The sequence below is a fragment of the Heterocephalus glaber genome, unplaced genomic scaffold (assembly GCF_053883595.1).
Source record: "Heterocephalus glaber isolate CG9 unplaced genomic scaffold, H.glaber_assembly_v1.0 deba00001564, whole genome shotgun sequence".
NCBI lineage: Eukaryota > Metazoa > Chordata > Mammalia > Rodentia > Bathyergidae > Heterocephalus > Heterocephalus glaber.
In genome coordinates, this window is record NW_028258351.1 from 13,254,420 (window position 1) to 13,260,676 (window position 6,257).

A 6,257-nucleotide genomic window follows, 5' to 3' on the forward strand; every position below is an offset into this window, starting at 1 on the left:
GGTACAGATGAGAAAGGACCACAGCCTACTCTGAATGGACAACGGGAGCGAATGAGAGGGAAAGGAGGGAGAAAAGTCAAAAGGAGAAAAGGAAGGGAAGTTGGGAATGGGACCAGGAAGAGCCAGGACTCATTGGACAGGTAGGGATGAGCCCCAAGGATTTCTAGTCCTGATCAATGAATTGGTCAGGACAATTGGTGGTTATGAAAGATTACTGTTTATTTTAGGACAGAAATAAGAAAAAGGAGAAGAAGCACAAAAGAAGTAGGGAGGGTGTGTTAGTTACTTTCTCCTCTGCTTCACAAGTGCAAGGTCCCGAGTTCGATCCCCAGTACCAAAAAATAAAAACAAAACAAAACAAAACAAAAACCTGAACAAAAGAGTTCATGGTGCCCACAGTAGCAAAAGCAACAAGGAAAACTTAACATCGTCTTTCTGACTCTTTTATTCAGACTATGGGCAGTGCCAAACCAATCAGTGTACTGGCTTAGTAATCACACGCCCTTAATCCCAGCATCACACACTCCAGATTCAGCCATCTTATGACTGCATGAGGCTTTAGGGGGACATCTAGACCCAAACTATAACAGAGGGAGAAAAGGATGCTTTGAAAAGAGGAGATGCAGCCTATAAACAGAACAGACCACCGCCAGAACAAGAGGGTGGCAAAGTCGCCTGCTGCCATCCTGTCTTCTTTGATAGTTGGTGCGGGTGGTCCCGCTTGATCTCGTGCTGGAAGACCGGTACCAAGTGTAAGCTTCAGTGTGTTCTCGGATCAGAAGGCTGGTCCCGGTGCAGGGCTCAGCCAGACCCCATTGTCAGGCTTGGTGCAGGGTCTCTGGGCCCATGGATAACAAATCTCAACTAGCAGGTTGTGCCTAACAGCTTGGCCACACTGCCATGTCCCAGCCTCCCACCGCAGGATGGGCAAACACCAGCACCTGTCCACGGGGCGCAGGGGAAGCTCAGGCCCGGGAGGAGCAGGTCCCCACCTGTCCTTAGCCAGCAGCACTAGGGACAGGGGAACAGAGTGTCAAGAGGAGCTGGCATTGTCATAGCAGCCCTGGTCACTAGGGTTTGTAGGACATGAGCAGGCACTGTGCCAGTCTCTTTCTGGGGTCACTACATGGATCATCTGCTGACCAGGAAATCTGGACTGGGGAAGAGTGGTGGTGGATGGAGTGGAGCCCGAATGGCAGAACTGATGGCCAAGGAGACTCGGGGTCCAGCCAGGGTTGAGCTGCACTCAGAGCAGGAGGCAGGGACAGCCAAGGGTGGAATGGGGACCCGCGGTCTCCTGGGAGTCCCTCGCTGGACAGAGACGTGGTTTGCTCCTGGGGACACCCTGGGACACTCTCTGCCCTCCAGGGGCTTCCAGCATCGGCGAGAGCAGGGGCCTGGGCAGCCTCCAGAGACCACATGTCCCAGAGTGGCCACTGCAAGAGTAGCAGCTGCACAGGCGGCCCACAACCCAAGAGGGGCCGAAAAGAGAAAGACATGGGTTGGGACAAGTAATGAGCTCTTGGGATGCTTCTGTAGGAAAACGGGGCAGAGAGAAGGGGACAGGGAGGCTACTGCCCCATGAACCCATTTAATCCTCATAGTTATGAGCTACCATTTTAGTTCCCGTTCTATAGATGGGGACACTGGGGAATGGAGGAGCTTGCCCAAGGACGCTAGGGACATGGCTGGACTTGCACCCAAGCTGCGTGGCGCCAGAGTCCACACTGTCAACCCCATGCTTCACCAATGGAAGCAGCAGCTGGCAGGCACAGGGTTTCGGGACACTCTGAGTCCCACCAGTCCCATCCCAGGGTCAGCACCGCTCTCCCGGCTCCCAGGACCACCAGGATCTTCTCTGCTGGGAAAGATTTCCCAGGGCTCACCTTCCGGGATCTGGTTGTTGATCTGGAGTGAATGCAGAGGTTACCTTTGCCCAATGGCCTCCCGTCTGTCACAGTCCCAGTTCCCCTACAAAATCTCTTATTTGTTCAGGAGGCTGAGGCAGGAAGATCATTTGTGTCTAGGAGTTTGAGGCCACCCTGGGCAGACCTCTTATCTGGAGATACCAAGCTGGGAGCTTTTGTGTGGGTCCTTAGGGGCTGGCTAGCCAGGTAGCCTTCCCAGGATAAATGTATTACCTTATAGCCATGATGGCGAACCTTTTAGAGCTTTCAATGATATAAACAGCCTGCTGCTGCACACATGCCATAGGTTCACCACCATCACCTTACAGGAATCAGAAAACCGAGCAACCAAGATCTCTCAAAGGCTCCTGGGTTCTCCCCTCCATGCCCTCTGCACCCTCCTCCGTCCCCTACCTCCCTCAGCACACTCATGTACCCCTTCTGAACAGCTTTAATGAGGTATAACAGCTATTCAAAAACTGCAAAATTAACATGTACAATTGGATGAGCTTGGATGTATGAAAACAGTCTGATCTGGCCGCCTATAATCTCAGCACTCACGAGGCTGAGGCAGGAGGATCACCATGATTTTGAGCCCAGCTTGGGCTACATGGGGAGTTCAAGGGCAGCCTGAACTACATAGCAAGACCCTGTCTCAAACAGTCTGATTACCCAATCATGGGAACAGACAGTATCCAACATCGCCCCAAGTTTCTTTGTGTCCTTTTGGTTTAGTTTTAGGGCAGGGGTGTCGAACCTATGGCACTCGTGCCACAGTGGACTATTTGTATCATTGAAAGCTTTAAAAGGTTCGTCACCACTGTTTTAGGGGATGGCAGTTGTGGTAAGAACACAAAAGGAAATGTGCCCTTCTAGCCAATGCTGAAGTGCACAAAATAGTATTGTCAATTGTAGGCACAATGCTGTACAGCAGATCTCTAGAATTCATTCATTCATCTAGCAAAAACTGAAACTTTATACTTGTTGAACAACAAACACCCCACTTCCCATCCTCAGCCAGTACTGTATTCTCTGCTTCTATGGGTTTGACTGCTATCAGCACCTCACATGAATGGAGTCAAGAAATGTTTGTCCTTCTGTGCTTGGCTTGTTTCACTCACCATAATGTCCTCCAGGTCTACTCATGATATTGCAAATGGCAAGATTTCTCTTTTGTTAAGACTGAATGACATTTCACTGGATGTACACAGCACAGTTCCTTTAGCTATTCATCTATGCATGGACACAGTGTCCATGCATCAACACAGAAGCGATCTAAAGCCGTGGCCTCAGCCCGAAGTCTGAGTGGCCTTTCAATTTTACTCTCCACCACTCCCTAGGAACATTTTCTGTCTCTTAGTTCAGATTCTCAGGAGAGATGACTGAGTCCAAGTTATGACTCACCTCCTTGGGTGAAAGGGCAGGGAATAACGTCACATGGCCAACCTTGGCTGGGGGCAGGCAATAGGGCCTAAGGTGTCTTTCACAGGAAGAGGGTCCAGCCAAAGGAAAGAGGAGACAGAAGCCACAGGTACCCCAGGGCAGAAGCCATTCTACAAGCAAACAATGGTAAACAGCCCATCACTGAAACCAAGCCAAACCAAACCACAGGAAAGTAGCCTAAGGATTCACAGAGGCTGAACCCATTCCATTATGGCTCATCGAAAGGCTAGAACACTATGCAGCTATTTGCATTTTTATTTTATTTTATTTTAATTTTTTGGTAAAAATTTCAGTTCTTTCTTTTTTTTTTGGTACCAGGGATCAAACTCGGGACCTTATGCTTGTGAGGCAGGAGGCGGAACCACTGAGCTAAATCCCCAGCCCTGCATTTTTAATAATGAATGGAAGTGTGATAATGTAAAGAGAACAAACTGAGTGTCCAAATTATTTCTCAGTGTCATTGCTATTGCAGTACAATATACATAGGTTATCATTTTAATCACTTTCAGGTTTACAATTCAGTTGCATTAAGTTCACTCACAATGTAGTAAAGCCATCACAACTATCTATTCATTTCCATAACTTTTTCATTATCTCAACAAGGAACTCTGAACCCATTAAATAGTAACTGCACATTCCTCCTTTCCCCCAGCCCCTAGTAACCCTATTTTACCTGTTTAACTTCCTGTCTCTATACATTTACCTATTCAAAGTACCTCATAAAAATGGAGTCATGCAATATTTGTCCTTTTATATCTGGCTTATTTCACTTAACATAATGTTTTCAAAGTTTATCCATGTTCATGCATGTTTCAGAATTTTGTTCTTTTATGGCTGAATGGTATTCCATTGTATGGATATATCACTTTTGTTTATCCATTCTTTAATGTTTTGGGTTTTTTGTTTGTTGTTTTTTGTTTTGTTTTGTTTTGGTACCAGGGATCGAACTCAGGTCCTTGTGCTTGTGCAGCAGGTGGTGAAACCACTGAGCTAAATTCCCGGTCCTTGTTTGTTTTTTTGAGAGAGGGTTTCACTATGTAGTTAAGGCTGGCCTTCGTAGTGGTCCCTCCTGCCTCAGCCTCCTGAGTCACCATGCCCTGCTACCCATTCATTAATGGACACCTGGGTTGTTTCCATCTTTTAGATATTATGAGTAATGCTATTAATATAGATAGTACCACTGGGGCTGGACCACTCCCCTCCACTCACCTGCACCTGGGCAATGCTCCAGGGCCAACTCCCTCACCCCTGTCCTAAAGCACACTACCCAGAGGCAGAGATAAGAAAAACAAAGACCCCTGAGCCTGCCTTGGAAAATTCCAAAATCCTAAAGCAGGATCTTCCGGCATGCTAGATTCTCCGGCAGGACCTACAGGCTCATGCATATAGACTGCATCTCATACAACCAAGTGCAACAGAGGGAAGTATGGGAAAGGACAAGTGTGATACACATGGCAGTCCTGACCCAGCAACCTGGCACTCATGTGGTCAGCCATGCTCTGGAAGACCCAATGGGAGACACCCTGGTCCCCAGGCAACACTTCAAATCCCTAAACCCAATGCCTTCAGCGCTTATGCCATTTTCATTTCCTCCTGCCACAACCTGCTCACCGTGAGCATACTGTCACCTATTTAAATTTGGCTGCATTTTCCTTACTATCTCGTGCTGTGAGCAATTCTTTGTCATGCACAAGAACCTAGGAACTCATTCGGGATGCCATCACCCACGGTAACACTGTGAACACTGCCATGCCAGCATCTGTCTCAGTCCCTGCTCCTCAGTGTTCTGCTGTATACCTGGGAGTGGCACAGCTTGGACATACATTAAATCTGTTTACGGTTTTGAGGAATTGCCAAGCTGTTTACCGCAGCAATTGCATTATATATACATTCCCACCAGCGATGCATGAGTTCCATTTTCTCCACATCTTCACCAACACTTGTCATTATCCACTTGTTTTTCGGTTTAATCCTATTGAGTGTGGAGTGGTAACTGTGGTTTTGCTTCGGTGGCAAGGATTCATGCCAGAGCCTTTGCACTGAGCAACATCCCCAGCCCTTCCTTCCCATCCTTTCCTTCCTTCTGTCTTTCCTTCCTTTTCTTTCTCTCCCCCCCCCCACCTTTTTTTTGAGACAGGGTCTCACTGTGTAGCTCAGGCTACCCTCAAACTCCTGCCTCAGCCTCCTGTGTATTGGAATTACAGGTTTTTGTTTTTATTTTTGAGACAGGGCCTTGCTATGTTACTAAATTGCCCAGGCTGAGCTCAAACTTGAAATCTTCCTGCCTCAGCCTCCTCTAGTATTAGGATTACAGCTTCACGCCACCACACATGGCTCAATAACCACAGTCAATGTTAATGGCTTACATACCCTAATTAAAAGGCAAAAGTTGCCAAGCATGGTGGTGCACACCTGTAATCCTGGCACTCGGGGAGGCTGAGACACGAGGATCACCTTGAGTTCGAGGCCACCCTGGGTTACCTAGTGAGTTCAAGGTCAGACTGAACTACATAGTGAGACCCTGTCTCCAAAAAAAGAAAAGAGGCAGAATTTGCCCAACTGAATAAGAATGCAACACTCAACTATAAGCTGCCTATAAGAAATGTTTAGCCGGGGATTTAGCTCAGTGGCACCACACCTGCCTCACAAGCACAAGGTCTTGAGTTCGATCTCGGCACCGGGGAAAAAAAGAAATAGAAAAATGCAAATAAGTTAAAAACTGTAGAATGAAAAAAGATAATGTTAATCTGGGCTGGTTATGTAGCTCAGGGTAAGAGTACTTACCCAGCATGTACAAGACCCTGGGTTTTATCCCCAGCACCTGCCCCCATGCTAAGCTAATACTGGTCCAAAGAAAGCTTCACATCAAAGTAGATTCTAGAGCAAAGAATATGAAGGGATAAAGAA